Source organism: Pongo abelii, chromosome 4, assembly GCF_028885655.2.
Source record: "Pongo abelii isolate AG06213 chromosome 4, NHGRI_mPonAbe1-v2.0_pri, whole genome shotgun sequence".
In the NCBI taxonomy this organism is placed as follows: domain Eukaryota; kingdom Metazoa; phylum Chordata; class Mammalia; order Primates; family Hominidae; genus Pongo; species Pongo abelii.
The window spans coordinates 186,852,158-186,870,031 of record NC_071989.2 but is presented as its reverse complement, the minus strand read 5'-3'; the positions used below and the strand labels follow the sequence as shown (position 1 = coordinate 186,870,031).

Genomic DNA, 17,874 nt, shown 5'->3' with positions numbered 1-17,874 from the left:
CAGTGGGGTCCTGGTCTTGGCGGGGGGGGTCTCAGCCACCTGGCCATCCATTCCTTCCTCACTTAGGCATCCACCTAGCGGGCTGCTTACACCCCCTTCCATCTGTCTGTGTTCAGCCAATCAGGCAAGCCAGGGTTATAGCCCTCCCTGCCCTGAGCCCTGGCTCCATGAAGCACCATAGGCCTTGGAAGACCTCCCCAAATCATCCTGTCCCCCCAGTATCTTCTGCCAAGGCAGAAGTTTCCCCGGGCCCCTGCTCTGGCTGCTTCCTTGGCACAGTTTGTAGCTGTGCCTGACACAGCCCATCTACCTGGCTTCTGTCCCAAACCCGCAGCCAGGCCATGTGACAGCTGCTGCCTGTGCCCAAACATTCATCCAGTCCCACCCAGGAGAGCCAGGCAGGCACTCACACACTCTCACCCACACATCCTCACCCACACACCCTCACCTGCCTGGCCCTGCCACACCCCCACCCACTCTCCCTCTAAACCTACTGGGGCAGCAGCTTCCTCTACCTTCCGCCTGCTCCACCTCCTCCTAGAGCTGGGTCAAACAGAGTTTCCCACACCCTTGACAGGTTGGTCATGGCCCTGGCAGGTCTGAGGACAGCATGGGCACAGGACTGTGTGCAGCATGGAAAGGTCAGGGAGTACAGCCTCCTACTCTGTGCCAGCTGCCAGCCCCTGGAGCTTACTAGGCTGACGGGGACAAAGAATGCACCAGAGGGAACAGTGACCAGCCTGGGCAACAGAGCAAGACCGTGTCTCAAAAAGGAAAAAAAAAATGGGGAGGAAGAGGATTGGGCAGAGGGCACCAGCAGAGGAGCTCTGGATCTAAGTGCCTGACAGAGGAGTCCCCCGTTAGAGAAGGTCCTGATACTAAGGGAGGAAACCACCCCTCATGTTGTCTTATGCCCAATTTCTGCCTCCAAAGAAAGAAAAAGTAAAAACTAAAAGGCAGAAATGAAATCCACAAACAGACAGCCCGGCGCCACACCCTGGGCCTGGTAGTTGAAGATTGACCCCTGACCTAATCGGTGATGTTACCTGTAGATTACAGACATTGCATAGAAAAGCACTGTGAAAATCCCTATCCTGCTTTGTTCCCAACTAATTACTGGCGCATGCAGCCCCCAGTCACGTACCTCCTAACCCTCTCACACGCACCCCCTTAGAGTTGTGAGCCCTTAAAAGGGATAGGAATTGCTCACTCGGGGAGCTCGGCTCTTGAGACTGGAGTCTTGCCGATGCCCCTGGCCGAATAAACCCCTTCCTTCTTTAACTCAGTGTCTGAGGAGTTTTGTCTGCAGCTAGTCCTGCTACAATACCACTGCCTTGCTCAGTCACTGGCCACCGGGGAAGAGGGTGACCTCGATCTGAGAGCTGAGGGGACCCAGAAGGTGCTGACAACTGGGCAGTGAGTGAGTCCTTTTGAAGGGGCATATCGCCTTCCCCAGTCACTCATGCTGGGCCAGGCTGGGTAGCTGGTGCCCTGGGTTGCAGACATTAAGCCTTTAGAATGGAAGCTGGTTGACGGCAGGACTGCGGCCACCTAGACTATGTCACCCCCAGTCTGTCACAGACCAGGACCCACAAGGCCCTCGGCATGCTTAAGTGAATGTGTGCAGAAGTGAGGGAATGAACTTCCTCGGAAGAATTCTGGCGTGCTTGGGGTGCAGTGGCTCATGCCTGTAATCCCAGCACTGTGGGAGGCCGAGGGGGGGCGGATCATGAGGTCAGGAGTTTGAGACCAGCCTGACCAACATAGTGAAACCCTGTGTCTACTAAAATTACAAAAATTAGCCGGGCGTGGTGGTGTGCTCCTGTAATCCCAGCTACTTGGGAGGCTGAGGCAGGAGAATGGCTTGAACCCGGGAGGCGGAGGTTGTGGTGAGCTGAGATCGCACCACTGCACTCCAGCCTGGATGACAGAGTGAGACTCCATCTCAAAAAAAAAAACAAACCAAAACAAAACAAAAAAACCACCAAGAATCCTGGCGTGGTGGTGAGATTCTGGAACTTGGCCTCAGGGACCTGCATTCACATTCAGCCCTGGCCCTTCTTAATTTCTTTGACCTGCCCTAGGCCTTAATTTCCCTGTTGGTGAAATGAGAGTGATGATGCCTGTCAAGATATTTCATTTTCTTTTCTTTTCTTTTCTTTTTTTTTTTTTTTTTTGAGACAGAGTCTCACTCTGTCACCCAGGCTGGAGTGCAGTGGCATGATCACGGCTCACTGCAACCTCTGCCTCCCGAGTTCAAGCGATTCTTGTGCCTCAGCCTCCCAAGTAGCTGAGACTACAGGCATATGCCACCACGCCCAGCTAATTGTTTCGCATTTTTAGTAAAGACAGGGTTTCACCATATTGGACAGGCTAGTCTCGAACTCCTGACCTCAAGTGATCCACCGCCTTGGCCTCCCAAAGTGCTGGGATTACAGGCATGAGCCACCACCCCTGGCTGTCATGATACTTCAATGTAGTAATGTAGAATCATGTGTCTGCCATGACCTTCCTTAGGTGGAGCAGAAAATGTCACCCCCACGTAAGAAAAGGAACAGGAGGAAAATATGCCAGGATATGTCTCTGGGTGATTTTTTTTTTTTTTTTTTGAGATGGAGTTTCGCACTTATTGCCCAGGCTGGAGAGCAGAGTTGCAATCTCCAGCCACTGCAAGCTCCGCCTCCCAGGTTCACGCCATTCTCCTGCCTCAGCCTCCCTAGTAGCTGGGACTACAGGCGCCTGCCACCACACCCGGCTAATTTTTTGTATTTTTTGTATTTTTAGTAGAGACAGGGTTTCACTGTGTTAGCCAGGATGGTCTCGATCTCCTGACCTCGTGATCTGCCCGCCTTGGCCTCCCAAAGTGCTGGGATTACAGACGTGAGCCACCGCGCCTGGCTGATTTTTTTGTTTTAAGTTTGTGGTTTTTTTTTGAGACAGGGTCTCACTCTGTCACCCAGGCTGGAGTGTAATGGCGTGGTCTCAACTCGCTGCAACCTCCGCCTTCCAGGTTCAAGCGATTCTCCTGCCTCAGCCTCCCGAAGTAGCTGGGACTACAGGCGCACGCCACCACACCCAGCTAATTTTTGTATTTCTTTTTAGTAGAGACAGGGTTTCACGGTGTTGTCCAGGCTGGTCTCAAACTCCTGATCTCGTGATCTGCCCCTCTCGGCCTCGCAAAGTGCTGGGATTACAGGCGTGAGCCACTGCGCCCAGCCTGTTTTAAATTTTATTTTGAAATAGTTTTAAGATACAGAGAAAAGTTGCAAAAATAGTGTAGAGTTCCTTTTGTAAACCAAAATGTGTGAGACAGGTCTCAATCAATATAGAATTTTTATTTTGCCAATGTTAAGGGCATGCCCAGGAGAGAGGTCTGTGCGTCTCTCCAAAGATGATTTTGAGGGCTTCACTTTTAAAGGGTAAAAGTAGGCTGGAGGGAAAGAGGGAGGGTGTCGTAATGTGGGAATCCACATGTTGCAAGAGGAGCAGGCAGGGTAATAGCCTTAGTGTGAATTTTTTTTTTTTTTTTTGGAGACAGGGTCTCGCCTCTGTCACCCAGGCTGCAGTGCAGTGGCACAATCACAGCTCACCAACAGCCTCAATTTCCCAAGCTCAGGCGATCCTCCCACCTCAGCCTCCCGAGTAGCTGGGAGTACAGGCACGCACCACCACGCCCAGCTAATTTTTGTGTTTTTTGTAGAGACGAGGTCTCTCCATGTTGCCAGTCTCTTCTCAAACTCTTGGGCCCAAGCGATCCGCCTGCCTCGGCCTCCCAAGTGCTGGGATTACAGGCATGAGCTGCCGCGCCGGCTAGCCTTAGTTTCTTTTCACACCTTATGTCCTTCACTCACCCTCGCCCAGTGTTAACATCTTATGTAATCATAGCACAAAGATCAAAATGAGGAAATTAACATCGGTACAATACTATAAACTCCAATCTTTATAGTTTTTTCAGAGACAGGGTCTCCCTCTGTCCAGGCTGGAATGCAGTGACACCATCGCAGTTCACTGTAGCCTCGACCTCTCAGGCTAAATCCATCCTTCCACCTCAGCCTCTAGAGTAGCTGGAACTGCAGGTAAGTGCCACGTCACCCAGCTAATTAGAAAAAAATTTTTTTTTTGGCTGGGCGTGGTGGCTCACCCCTGTAATCCCAGCACTTTGGGAAGCCAAGGCAGTCAGATCACAAGGTCAGGAGATCAAGACCATCCTGGCTAACATGGTGAAACCCCATGTCTACTAAAAATACAAAAAATTAGCCGGGCGTGGTGGTGGGCGCCTGTAGTCCCAGCTACTCGGGAGGCTGAGGCGGGAGAATGGGATGAACCCAGGAGGCGGAGCTTGCAGTGAGCCAAGATTGCACCACTGCACTTCAGCCTGGGCGACAGAGCGAGACTCCGTTTAAAAAAAAAAAAATTTTTTTTTTGGCCGGGCACTGTGGCTCACACCTGTAATCCCAACACTTTGGGAGACCGAGGCAGGAGGATCGCTTGAGCCCAGGGATATGAGACCAGCCTGAGCAACATGGTGAAACCCTTCATCTACAAAAACTGCAAAAATTAGCCGGGCATGTTGGCCGCACCTGTAGTCCCAGCTACTTGAGAGGCCAAGGTGGGCGGATGGCTTGAGCCCAGGAGGTCGAGACTGAGTGAGCTGAGATTGTGCCACTGCACTCCAGCTTGGATAACAGAGGTGAGACCCTATCTCAAAGAAAAAAAAAATTTTTTTTTGAGACAGTGTCTTGCTCTATCGCCCAGGCTGGAGTGCAGTGGCATGATCTCGGCTCACTACAACCTCCGCCTCACGGGTTCAAGTGATTCTTGTGCCTCAGCCTCCTGAGTAGCTGGAACTACAGGTGCCCGCCAGCATGCCCGGCTAATTTTTGTATTTTTAGAAGAGACAGGGTTTCGCCATGCTGGACAGACTGGTCTTGAACTCCTGACCTCAGGTGATCCACCCGCCTTGGCTTCCCAAAGTGCTGGGATTACAGGCGTGAGCCACCGCGCCCGGCCAAAAACATTTTTTTAAATTTATTTAGAAACGGGGTCGCACCATGTTGCCCAGGTGGTCTAGAACTCCTGGCCACAAGCTATCTTCCCACCTCAGCCTTCTGAGTAGCTGGGACTACAGGCACCAGCGACCAGGCCCAGCTAAGCTTTACATGGATTTAACCAGTTTTTTCATTAATGTCCATTTTCTGGTCTGGGATCCAACCTGGCATTGCATTGAGCTGTCATGGCTCCTTAGTGTCCTCCAGTCCCAGAGGGTTCCTCAGTTTTTTCTCATCTTCCGAGACTCACTTTTTGAGGAGGGCTGGTCAGAGGCTTTGTAGAGTACCCCTCAGCTCATGCTGGAGGAGGCTCTGTGGTATGGGGAAGGGTGACACCGAGGTGTACCCTCAGTGCATATCCAGACTAAACGTTATCAATAGATCATGGAACTTATTGGTGATGGCCACCTTCGTCCCTTCGTTGGGTGGTGTCTGCCAGGTTTCTCCACTATAAAATTGCTATTTTCCACTTTGGGAGGCCAAGGCGGGCAGATCACCTGAGGTCAGGAGTTCAAGACCAGCCTGGCTAACATGGTGAAACCCCGTCTCTACAAAAATACAAAAATTAGCTGGGCATGATGGCGGGTGCCTGTAATCCCAGCTACTTGGGAGGCTGAGGCAGGAGAATCACTTGAACCCGGGAGGTGGAGGGTGCAGTGAGCCGCGATCACACTACTGCACTCCAGCCTAGGCGACAGATCGAGACTCTGTCTCAAAAATAAAAGAATTAAAAAATAAAAATAAAAATAAAAATAAAATTGCTATTTTCCTCTTTTAACTAATACATATCTTGGTGGGGGAAGGGAGGGTGCTTTGAGAGTGTGCAGATATCTTTCTCTGACTCTCTTACGTCAGTTGGTGGATCTTGCCTGCGGCAAGTTTTACTCCGCCACTGTGATGGTGATTTTTCCATTTGTCTTAGTCCTTCTACATTTAATAATTAGAATTCTTCTGTGTGAAAGGGCTGTCTCTCTCCCCTCATTTACTTATTTGTTCAGTCACTTGCTTATATCAGTGTGGACTCATGGGTGTTTATTTTATTCCATGGGTCATAATCCAGTACTAATATTACTTTTAAATTTAAATTTACTCTGTTTTTGTTTGTTTGTTTGTTTGTTTTGAGATGGAGTTTTGCTCTTGTTGCCCAGACTGGAGCACAATGGCGCGATCTCGGCTCACCGCAACCTCGGCCTCCCGGGTTCAGGCGATTCTTCTGCCTTAGCCTTCCTGAGTAGCTGGGATTACAGGCATGTGCCACCATGCCCGGCTAATTTTGTATTTTTCATAGAGATGGGATTTCTCCATGTTGGTCAGGCTGGTCTCGAACTCCCAACCTCAGGTGATCCACTTGCCTCGGCCTCCCAAAGTGCTGGGATTACAGGCATGAGCCACCATGCCTGGCTGGTTTGTTTTTTTGTTTGCTTTTTGTTTTTGTTTTTTTGAGATGGAGTCTCACTCTGTCACCCAGGCTGAAGTGCAGTGGTGCTATCTTGGCTCACTTCAACCTCTGATTGGTTTCAGCGATTCTCGCACCTCCTGACCTCAAGTGATCTACCTGCCTCGACCTCCCAAAGTGATGGGAATACAGGCATGAGCCACTGGGCCTGGCCTGTTTTTTTTTGAGACAGGGTCTCTCTGTGTCACCCAGCCTGGAGTGCAGTGGCACATTCTCAGCTCACTGAAATCTCGATCTCCTGGCCTCAAGCAATCCTCCTGTTTTCAGCGCCCCCAGTAGCTGGGACTATAGGCGCATACCACCAGGCCCTGCGAATTTTTGTGTACTTTTGTAGAGACAGGGTTTCACCATGTTGCCCAGGCTAGTCTCAAGGGATCCACCCACCTCGGGCTCCCAAAGTGTTGGGATTATAGGCATGAGCCACCACATCCAGCACCCACCCCAGTTTTGATAAAGAACTCTGGGTGATTTTTCTGTTTTTTTTTTTTTTTTTTTTTTTTTTTTTTTTTTGAGATGGAGTCTCACTATTTATTTTTGAGACAAAGTCTTGCTCTGTCTCCCAGGCTGGAGTGCAGAGGCTTCATCTCCACTCACCGCAATCTGTCTCACAGGATTCAAGCAATTCCCCTTCCTCAACCTCCTGAGTAGCTGGGACTACAGGCACGCACCACCATGCCACTAAACATTGTATGTTAAGTAAAGACGGGATTTCACCTTGTTGGCCAGGCTGGTCTCAAACTCCTGACTTGAAGTGATCCACCTGCCTCAGCCTCCCACAGTGTTGGGGTTACAGGCGTAACCCACTGCACCTGGCTGATTTTTAAAAGAGAATTCTTGCCAGGCACGGTGGCTCACGCCTGTAATCCCAGCACTTTGGGAGGCCAAGGCGGGCAGATCACCTGAGGTCAGGAGTTCGTGACCAGCCTAGCCAACGGGGTGAAACCCCGTCTCTACTAAAAATACAAAAATTAGCCTGGTGTGGTGGCACATACCTGTAATCCCAGCTACTCGGGAGGCTGAGGCAGGAGAATCTCTTGGACCCCAGAGGTGGAGGTTGCAGTGACCCGAGATCTCGCCATTGCACTCCAGCCTGGGTGACGAGAGCAAAACTCCATCTCAAAAAATTAAATTAAAATGAAATAAAATCCAAAAGATAGGGCTGAACGTGGTGGCTCACACCCGTAATCACAGCACTTTGGGAGGCCAAGGTGGGTGGATCACTTGAGCCCAGAAGTTCGAGACCAGTCTGGGCAACATGGCAAAACCTCATCTTTACCAAAAAATGCAACAATTAGCCAGATGTGGTGACATGCACCTATAGTCCCAGCTCCTTGGAACGGTGAGGTGAGAGGAATGCTTAAGCATGGGAGGTAGAGGTTGCAGTGAGCTGATTGCACCAGTGCATTCCATCCTGGGTGATGGAAGGAGACCCTGTCTCAAAAATAAATAAATAAAATAAAATCCAAAAGATTTTGGTGAAATAGCTAGGCATGGTACCTCACACCAGTAGCCCCAGCTACCCTGGAGGCTGAGGCTAGAGGAGCACTTCAGCCCAGGAGCTGGAGTCTACAGTGAGCTATGCTGGCGCCATTGCACTCCGACCTGGGTGACAGAATGCGACCCTGTCTCTAAAAACAAAGAGTGCGTGGGGAAATGTCATTTCCCAGTCCCCCATTCCCCTTTCTGGAGGAACCGATGTTACTAGCTTCTTGCACGTCCTTCTAGCGACATCCTCCATGTACACTGAAAATAGGTATATCTGCTTTCCACCTGCTTGCTTTTGTAAACAGAGAGCAGCATAGCATAGGCAGGGTTTTTGTCGCTTGTTTTCTGTTACTTATTAGAATATCTTGGAGATTGTTAATATTGGTCCCTAAAGAGTTCTCTTTTTTTTTTTAGGTTCGCTATGTGACATCCCAGTATGTGGACTCAACTAACATCATTTATTTACCCAGTCTCCTACTGATGGGAATGTAAATCATTACCAGTCTTGGTGGTTTTTTTTTTTTTTTGAGACGGAGTTTTGCTTTTGTTGCCCAGGCTGGAGGGCAATGGCACGATCTCGTCTCACCACAACCTCTGCCTCCTAGGTTCAAGCGATTCTCCTGTCTCAGCCTCCCTTGTAGCTGGGATTACAGGCATGTGCCACCACGCCTGGCTAATTTTGTATTTTTAGGAGAGATGGGGCTTCTTCCTGTTGGTCGGGCTGGTCTCGAACTGCTGACCTCAAGTGATCCGCCCGCCTAGGCCTCCCAAAGTGCTGGTATTACAGGTGTGAGTCACGGTTCCCGGCCAGTCTTGGGTTTTAATAAACAATACTGCAAAGGAAAACTGTGTACACACATCATCTCACACATATGTGAGAATGCAGTTGAGTCAGAACCTACGTGGATTTGGAATTTGGATAGGAATTGCTATCAAACCTCCACAGAGGTGGCACCAATTTCCATCGCAGCAGCCATGCCTGACAGCAGGGTGAAGGGGAGTTTGTGCTAGGGGCTGCTTACAAGGGTGTGTTCAGTTTGTGATAATTCATTGAGCACTATACTTATGTATACATGTGAGGCCGGGCACAGTAGCTCACGCCTTTAATCCCAGCAACTTGAGAGGCCAAGGTGGGCGGACTGCCTGAGCCCAAGAGTTCAAGACCAGCCTAGGCAACATAAGGAAACTCTGTCTCTACAAAAAATACAAAAATGAGCCACCCATGGTGGTATGCACCTGTAGTCCCAGCTACTTGGAAGACTGAAGTGGGAGGACTGCTTGAGCCTGGGAGGTCGAGGCTGCAGTGAGCTGTGATCTTGCCACTGCACTCCAGCCTGGGTGATAGATTCAGACTCTGTCTCAATAAGTAAATAAATAAATTAATTAAATTAAATTTAAAAATATATACATATGCTTTGGGCACTTTTCTTTTCTTTTTCTCTTTTCTTTCTTGCTTTCTTTTTTTTTTTTTTTTTTGAGACGGAGTCTCGGTCTGTCCCCCAGGCTGGAGTGCAGTGGCGTGATCTCGGCTCACTGCAAGCTCTGCCTGCCAGGTTCACGCCATTCTCCTGCCTCAGCCTCCCGAGTAGCTAGGACCACAGGTGCCCGCCACCATGCCCGGCTAATTTTTTGTATTTTTAGCAGAGATGGGGTTTCACCGTGTTAGCCAGAATGGTCTCAATCTCCTGACCTCGCGATCCGCCTGCCTCGGCCTCCCAAAGTGCTGGGATTACAGGCGTGAGCCACCGCGCCCAGCCTTCTTTCTTTCTTTCTTTCTTTGTTTTTTGAGACAGAGTCTTGCTCTGTCAACCAGACTGCAGTGCAGTGGTGTGATCTTGGCTCGCTGCAACCTCCGCCTCCTGGGTTCAAGTGAATCTCATGCCTCAGCCTCCCCAGAGCTGGGATTATAGGCATGTGCCACCACGCTTGGATAATTTTTGTATTTTTAGTAGAGATGGGGTTTCACCTATGTTGGCCAGGCTGGTCTCGAACTCCTGACCTCAAGTGATCCACCCACCATGGCCTCCCAAAGTGCTGGGATTACAGGTGTGAGCCTCTGTGCCCAGCCAGCTTTGGGAGATTTTCTGTGTGTATGTTATACTTCAATGAAAAGGTTTTAAAAACTCAATAAAAATTCAAATTAAAACAACAAAATCATGCCCTTTAGTAGTCAGAGGAGGGAAGTGTGGGGAGAGAGGACTGGTTCCCATCTCGTCCACGCTGGGATGTTCCTGAGGCCCCTCCAACAAGGCTGAGAGTGGCTGCCTCCGAGTGAGGGATTCTGACCCTGGGAGCGGGAGCCCAGGGCAGGTCGGCCTCTGAGTGGTGACAGCCGTCCTCTCTCATTACTTCCTGCTGTTTGGCCCCCCTTCCTCATGCCTTGACAGGTATCATTGCAACATGTTACTTTAATAACCCCCGAGAGGAGAGGGGCCCTGCAGGAGAATGTGCTTGGGGAGAGCAGTGTTTCTGCCCCATACTGGCCTGTTGGGTCCACCTGCTGCCCTGCCAGGAACCCGAGAGAGGTCACCTGTGGAAACCTGGGGCCCTGGAGGTTAAGCCTGCCCTTTCTGTCCAGGGTGGTTCCTTTCATTTATTTATTTTTGTTGTTTTGTTTTTTGAGACAGGGTCTCACTCTGTTACCCAGGCTGGAGTGCAGTGGCGCGATCATGGCTCCCTGCAGCCTCAAGCTCCTGGGCCCAAGCGATCTTCCCATCTCAGCCTCCCAGGTAGCTGGGACCACAGGTGCGCACCACCCCAAACCCAGCTAATTACCACAGGTGTGCACCACTCTAGACCCAGCTAATTAAAAAAAAAATAGTAGAAATGGGGTTTTACTATGTTGCCCAGGCTGGTCTTGAACTCCTGAGCTCAAGTAATCATCCTGCGTTGGCCTCCCAAAGTGTTGGGATTACAGGCGTGAGCCACTGCACTGGGCCAGACTGGTTTGTTGTAGGCGCTGCCTCTGAAATTGCACGCTCAGCCACTCCTTGGCGTGAGCAGTGCTGGTCCTCTCCGAGCCACTTTCCCATCTCTCTCGGTTTCCTGCCCATGTCCTTCCAGAAATGTAACCGGAGCTCACGTGTATCTGAGCAGCTTAGAGACTCCCCCGCATCTGAGGGGAAGATTTCATTCAGCCCCTTGTCTTCTCAACTTTGAGAGGTGATTCAAAAGTCCTGAAAGAAAATGCAGGTAAATGTGAAAACCAAAGGGATGGAGTGAGAATACAGAGTGAGAGGGAGTGGGGGGCTCTTAAGTCCGTTTGTTCTGGGCTCGAATCCCACCTGTGGAATTTGTATATAGCATGTGACCCTCAGCCTCAGCTTACACTCTCTAAAATGGGGGTGGTAGGCTCTGTCTCGAAGGGTTATGAAGAATCAAGGAAATGGTGTTTGCACGGGAGCTGGCAGTGGCAGAACACAGAATGCCATCTTCAAACTCAAAGAGGCTCCGAAAATAAATAAGGATCTGAATAGGATAGTGAGGGGCCTAGAAATGCCCTGTGAGGAAAGGAGTAAGAGACCCAGTCTCTGAAGAGTGGCCGCGGGGGAGGGGACCGACGTGAATCCATCTGAAGAGTGGCCATGGGGGAGGGGACCGATGTGAATCCATCTGAAGAGTGGCCACGGAGGAGGGGATCGACGTGAATCCAGCGTGTGAGCCTGGGAGACGACACATCCAGAACCAGCGGGTGCAAGGCCCAAGGCAGCCGAAGTCTTCTCCACCTAAGGGGTTTCGGCAGAGTTGTCTAAAACTCAATACTACGCCTTACTACAGACTGTGTTCCCCACTGGAAGAACTGAGCTCACTTACGCAGTCAACAAATACCACCTACGGGCTGTCCCCACTTGGACGTCGGCTGGGCTCCGCAACTTCATATGTCCTGAACAAGATGCTTGATTTCCCCCCTCAAATCTGTCTTCCTCACTGCAGTCTGTGCTACGACCATCCACTCCATAGCGGAAGCCCAAACCCGCTAGTAGCCTCAATTTCTTCCCTTGCCTCGTATCACACCCCTCCCATCCCATTCATGAGCAAACTCTATAGACTCCCTCTCCAGATATGTCTCACATCCCTCCACCTCTTTCGTCTCTGCAGCCCTCAGTGCAAGCGCCTGCCCCTCCCACCTGGCTTACTGCAGGAACCACCCAGCTTGCCTCCTTGCTTCCTGTCTTACTCCACCTAGTCCATTCTCTACACAGCAGCCAAAGTGGCTTTCTAAGCCTTGAATCTGGTCATGTTCCTTCTCTGCTTCATTCTTTCAGTGGCTTCCCACAGCCCCCTCTTTACCATGTCCTATCAGGTCATAGCTGCCATGGCTCCAGCCTGACTCTGACCTCATCTTCTCCCACCGTCCCATTATTCAAGCTCCAGTCACACTGGCCCACTGCAGGGCCTTTACACTTGCTGCATCCCTATTGTCCTTACCTAGGGTAATTTTTCTCTAGAGCACAGGCCTCATGGGACATACTGTAAGTCAGCACTTCCCAGCCTTTTTTTTTTTTTTTTTTTTTGAGACGGAGTTTCACTCTTGTTGCCCAGGTTGGAGTGCAACGGAGCAATCTCGGCTTCCCACAACCTCCGCCTCCCAGGTTCAAGCAATTCTCTTGCCTCAGCCTCCCGAGTAGCTGGGATTACAGGCATGCACCACCACGCCCGGCTAATTTTGTATTTTTAGTAGGGACGGGGTTTCTCCATGTTGAGGCTGGTCTCGAACTCCTGACCTCAGGTGATCAGCCCACCTCGGCCTCCCAAAGTGCTGGGATTACAGGCGTGAGCCACTGCACCCGGCCTTCCCAACCATTTTAACATCGGGACATTCAGAAATTTTACTTCATTTGAGGCTGGGCACAGTGGTTCACACCTGTAATCCCAACACTTTGGGAGGCTGAGGCAGAGAGATCACCTGAGGTTGGGAGTTCGAAACCAGACTGGCCAACATGGTAAAACCCTGTCTCTATGAAAAATACAAAAATTAGCTGGCTGTAGTGGCATACATCTGTAATCCCAGCTACTCAGGAGGCTGAGGCAGGAGAATCACTTGAACGTGGGAGGTGGAGGTTGCCATGAGCCGAGATTGAGCCACTGAACTCCAGCCTGGGCAACAGAGCAAGATTCCATCTCAAAAAAAAAAAAAAAAGAAAAAACATTTTACTTCATTTGTGTATTTTGAGGCCACGTTAACAGGTGACTGAAAGTTAGAAATACTATGGCATCCTGGGAAATTAAACCTTTATTATTATATAGTGATGTGCTTTGCCTTTAGTATTTTTTTTTTTTTTTTTTACTGAGTCTATTTTTGTCTGAGACAGGAAGGAATCCCCTCTCCCACCTGCTAAGCTCCCTTTAGTGCCTCTCATTGGCAGAAGCTAACAGGAAGTCAACTGGCAAGGGGGCTGGAAAATGTGGCTTGCAGACCCTAGCCCCAGCATCTCAGAGCAGATTATAGAAGGGTAAGCATAGACCAGAAACCAGGTAAATAACCAGCACTATTATCTATGTTTTTATGATTTTCTTGTTGTCTTTGATTTCCTACATTTTCACCATGATGGGTCAAGTGTGAATTTCTTTTTCTTTTTTTTGAGATGGAGTCTCGCTCTGTCCCCCAGGCTGGAGTGCAGTGGCGCGATCTAAACTCACTGCAAGCTCCGCCTCCCAGGTTCACTCCATTCTCCTGCCTCAGCCTCCCGAGTAGCTGGGACTACAGGCGTCCGCCACCACGCCCGGCTAATTTTTTGTATTTTTTTTTTCGTAGAGACAGGGTTTCACCATGTTGGCCAGGATGATCTTGATCTCTTGACCTCATGATCCACCCGCCTTGGCCTCTCAAAATGCTGGGATTACAGACGTGAGCCACTGCGCCTCACCTTTAGTTTGAATTTTTTAGTCATAGACTTTTTTTTTTTTTTGAGACTGAGTCTTGCTCTGTCACCCAGGCTGGAGTGCAGTGGCACGATCTCTGCTCATTGCAACCTTGGCCTCCTGGGTTCAAGTAATTCTCCTGCCACAGCCTCCCGAGTAGCTGGGATTACAGGTGCACACCACCACGCCCAGCTAATTTTTATATTTTTAGTAGAGACGAGGTTTTGTCATGTTGGCCAGGCTGGTCTCAAACTCCTGGCCTCAAGTAATCCCCTTGCCTTGGCCTCCCAAAGTGCTGGGGTTACAGGTGCAAGCCACTGCACCTGGCTGACTTTCTATTTATTTCTTTTTCACATATGCTATATAATTTATAGAGCTTCCAGTTCCTTGCTAAAATTTTCAATTTTGGCATTTAATTTCTTGAACATAATAATACTAATTTGTTTTTTAGTCTGGAGTTCCTCTGGCTCTCTTTCTATTGACTGTTATTTCTGATGGTTTTAGCTCAAGGAATCTTGCTTCCTCCTGTGTCTGTTGATTTTTGTATGTTAAACATTGTGTTTCTGAAATTATTTGTAGAACTAATTTGAAATGGAGTGATTTTCTCATTCACCAAAGAGTCTTTCCTTCCTTCCTTCCCTTCTTTCTTTCTTTCTCCCTCTCGTTCTTTCTTTTTTTTTTTTTTTTTTTTTTTGTTGGATGGAGTCTCACTCTGTCACCCAGGCTGGAGTGCAGTGGTACAATCTCGGTTCACTGCAACCTTCCACTCCCAGGTTCAAGTGAGTCTCCTGCCTCAGCCTCCTGAGTAGCTGGGATTACAGGTGACCACCATCACACCAAGCTAATGTTTGTATTTTTAGTAGAGATGGGGTTTCATCATGTTGGCCAGGCTGGTCTCAAATTCCTGACCTGAAGTGATCCTCCGAACTTGGCCTCCCAAAGTGCTGGGATTACAGGCGTGAGCCACTGTGCCTGGCCAAAGAGAATTTTCTATTGCTTTTGCCAGGTGCCTGGAGGGATCAGCAAACTGAGATCACTGGAGTTCATACTTAGGGCATGGTGTTTTCTCGGGAACCTGGGTGACTCAAATCTGGACTATCATTCAGGTAAGGATGGCTTTACTTTCAGTTCACCTTTACTTCTGAAATGCAGTCCTTTGGGGGCTGACTCGCGTGTGGGAGGCGGCTTATCACCCACAGTCTTGGCAGGCCCCAGACTTAAATATTTATCTCCAGCCATGCAATGCCACTGAAAGTGAGCTTAGCCTCTCAGCCCCTCTTTTCAATTGGCAAAAGCTTCCAGGGCAACTGCAGCCTTAAGTTTCTGGGTCACCTCTTGGGAATCCTGTTCTCTCTCAGATTCAGCATGGCGATTCTTCACTATTTTGTTAGTTCTTTGATGCTTTTTTTTTGAGATGGAGTTTTGCTTTTGTTACCTAGGCTGGAGTGCAATGGTATAATCTCAGCTCACTGCAACCTCTGCCTCCTGGGTTCAAGTGATTCTCCTGCCTCAGCCTCCTGAATAGCTGGAATTACAGGCGCCCACCACCATGCCTGGCTAGTTTTTGTATTTTTAGTAGAGACGGGTTTCACAATGTTGGACAGCCTGGTCTCAAACCCCTGATCTCAGGTGATCCACCCACCTTGGCCTCCCAAAGTGCTGGGATTACAGGCATGAGCCACCACACCACACCCGGATTTTTTTTTTTTTTTTTTGGAGGCAGAGTCTCACTCTATCGCCCAGGCTGAAGTGCAATGATCTTGGCTCACTGCAACCTCTGCCTCCTGGGTTCAAGCTATTCTCCTGCCTCAGCACCCCCAGAATAGCTGGGATTACCAGTGCTTGCCACCATGCCCAACTAATTTTTTTTGTATTTTTAATAGAGACAGGGTTTCACCATGTTGGCCAGACTGGTCTCAAACTCCTGCCCACCTTCGCTTCCCAAAGTGCTGAGAGATTACAGGCATGAGCCACCACGCCCGGCCTCTTTGATGCTTTTAAGATTGTGTGTGTCAACTGGACATGGTGGCTCATTCCTGTAATCCCAGCACTTTGGGAGGCTGACCTGGAGGATGGCTTGAGGTCAGGAGTTCAAGGCCAGCTTGGGCAATATGGCGAGACCCCATCTCTAGAAAAAATATAAAAAATTAGCTGGGGATGGAGATGTGTGCCTGTAATCCTAGCTGAGGAAGGAGGATCCCATGAGCCCAGGAGTTTGAGGTTACAGTGAGCTATGATCAGGAGACTGCAGTCCAGCCTAGGTGGCAGAGCAAGACCCCGTCTCTTAAAAAAAAAAAAAAAATGTGTGTGTGTGTGTAAATTTTTAAAACGCTTTTGTAGCTGTTTTTACCAGGAGGTTTTGTCCAAAGTACCTAGTCTGCCTTTACTGAAAAGGGAGGTCCTGGTTTACTTTTTAAACTATTTTTATTTTAATTTAGTTTTTTTTTTTTTTTAAATTTTTAGAGATGGGGTTTCACTATGTTGCTTAGGCTGGTCTCAAACTCCTGGCCTCAAGCAGTTCTCCTACCTCGGCCTCCCAAAGCGCTAGGATTACAGATGTGAGCTTCCACGCCCACTGACTTTTTAAAACTATTAAACAATGAGTGTGGGTGATGGATCAGAGGGTACAACAGTGGTTTCGAGGAGACTAGTTGTATGGAGAGCAAGAAGAAGATGCCATGAGCTTGGATGAGGGCATTGGAAGTAGAGCTGGAAAGAGAACAGATTTGAGAGATACCCTGGCTGTTGAGTTGATAGGACTTGGCATTAGGCTGTGTTTGGGGGGTGAGAGAGGTGAGGGTGGCGGGTGCCCTGAGTTTTTGGCATGAGTAACTGGACGGTCCCAGTCGAAGACAGGGTGTCTGAAAAGGAGGACAAGTTGATGAAAGAAGGGTCAGCAGGCCAGGCGCAGTGGCTCACGCCTGTAATCCCAGCACTTTGGGAGGCCAAAGCAGGAGGATCATTTGAGGTCAGGAGTTCAAGACCAGCTTGGCCAACATGGTGAAACCCTGTCTCTACTAAAAATACAAAAATTAGGCACTTGCCTGTAGTCTTAGCTACTTAGGCAGCTGAGGCACAAGAATTTCTTGAACCTGAGAGGCAGAGGTTGCCGTGGGCCCAGATTGTGCCACTGCGCTCCAGCCTGGGTGACAGAGTGAGACTCTGTCGCAAAAAAAAAAAAAAAAAAAAAAAAAGGTCAGCCGTTTGCCTTTGGGCATATATGTCTGATGAGGTTTTGGGACTTCCAAGTGAGAATGTCCCATGGGCAGTTGATCATTTGAGTCTGGAATTCAGGTAGTGATGTATAAAATTGGGGGTTTTCAACAGATGGGGGCATTTTCAACCTGCTTTGATTGGTGCTTATCTTGAGTCGAATTATTTTAATTATAGCCTGAGCAACATAGTGAAACCCTGTCTCTACAAAAGTTTTTTAAAATAGCTGGGCATGGTTGTGTATGCCTATCATTCCAGCTACCCGGGAGGCTGAGGCAGAAGAACAGCTTGAGCCCAGGAAATCAAGGCTGCAGTCAGTTATGATCACACCACTGTGCTCCAGCATGGGTGACAGAGCAAGACCCTGTCTCTGACAAAAAAAGAAAGGAAAGGAAAGAAAGGAATATTTTAATTAGAATATTTGCCAACACTGATTGTTTTGTCAATAAAGCATTCTTGGAACAAGATGCATTAAAGTAAATTAATTGATTGATAAAATGTAAATATGGGGCCGGGCGCAGTGGCTCATGCCTGTAATCCCAGCACTTTGGGAGGTTGAGGTGGGCAGATCACCTGAGGTTGAGGGTTCAAAACCAGCCTGACCAACATGGAGAAACCCTATCTCTACTAAAAATACGAAATTAATTGGGTGTGGTGGCGCATGTCTGTAATCCCCGCTACTCGGGAGGCTGAGGCAGGAGAATCGCTTGAACCCGGAAGGCGGAGGTTGCGGTGAGCCAAGATTGCTCCATTGCACTCCAGCCTGGGCAACAAGAGCGAAACTCCATCTCAAAAAAAAAAAAAAAAAAG

At 49.1% G+C, this 17,874-nt stretch overlaps 1 long non-coding RNA gene across 1 annotated transcript; it reads left to right on the top strand.

Moving 5' to 3' along the window:
• Positions 1 to 10,602: 10,602 nt before the first annotated feature.
• Positions 10,603 to 17,534, top strand: LOC129059646 (uncharacterized). Its single transcript, XR_008525693.2, has 5 exons — positions 10,603 to 10,734; positions 11,053 to 11,181; positions 13,302 to 13,442; positions 14,858 to 14,957; positions 17,323 to 17,534. It is a non-coding gene; the product is annotated as an uncharacterized LOC129059646 (long non-coding RNA).
• Positions 17,535 to 17,874: the final 340 nt, after the last annotated feature.